The following is a 283-nucleotide window of genomic DNA, read 5'->3' as shown; positions in this document are numbered from 1 at the left end:
GTTCAACTGCACAGTCAAAGACATTATCATATTTGCAGAGTCAATGATCTTCAAAGCGGTTTCTATTCTCTCTTCGAATAAAATAAGAGAACTGTCTAAATTTGTGTATAGATAATTTTAAAGGTTGTTATAGTCATAATAACTCTGTTTAATGTTGCTCATCAAAGTATTTTCTAATTCTTTCAATCTCGAAAGTGATTGATCAAGCTTCACAACAGAGACTTCTTTGCATTGTTCTACGATGGACTTGATTTTTAAAAATCAACACCATCAAAATTGATGT

Source organism: Entamoeba invadens (genome assembly GCF_000330505.1).
Source record: "Entamoeba invadens IP1 unplaced genomic scaffold scaff_1105074725891, whole genome shotgun sequence".
In the NCBI taxonomy this organism is placed as follows: Eukaryota; Evosea; order Mastigamoebida; family Endamoebidae; genus Entamoeba; species Entamoeba invadens.
This window is presented reverse-complemented; position numbering follows the sequence as displayed.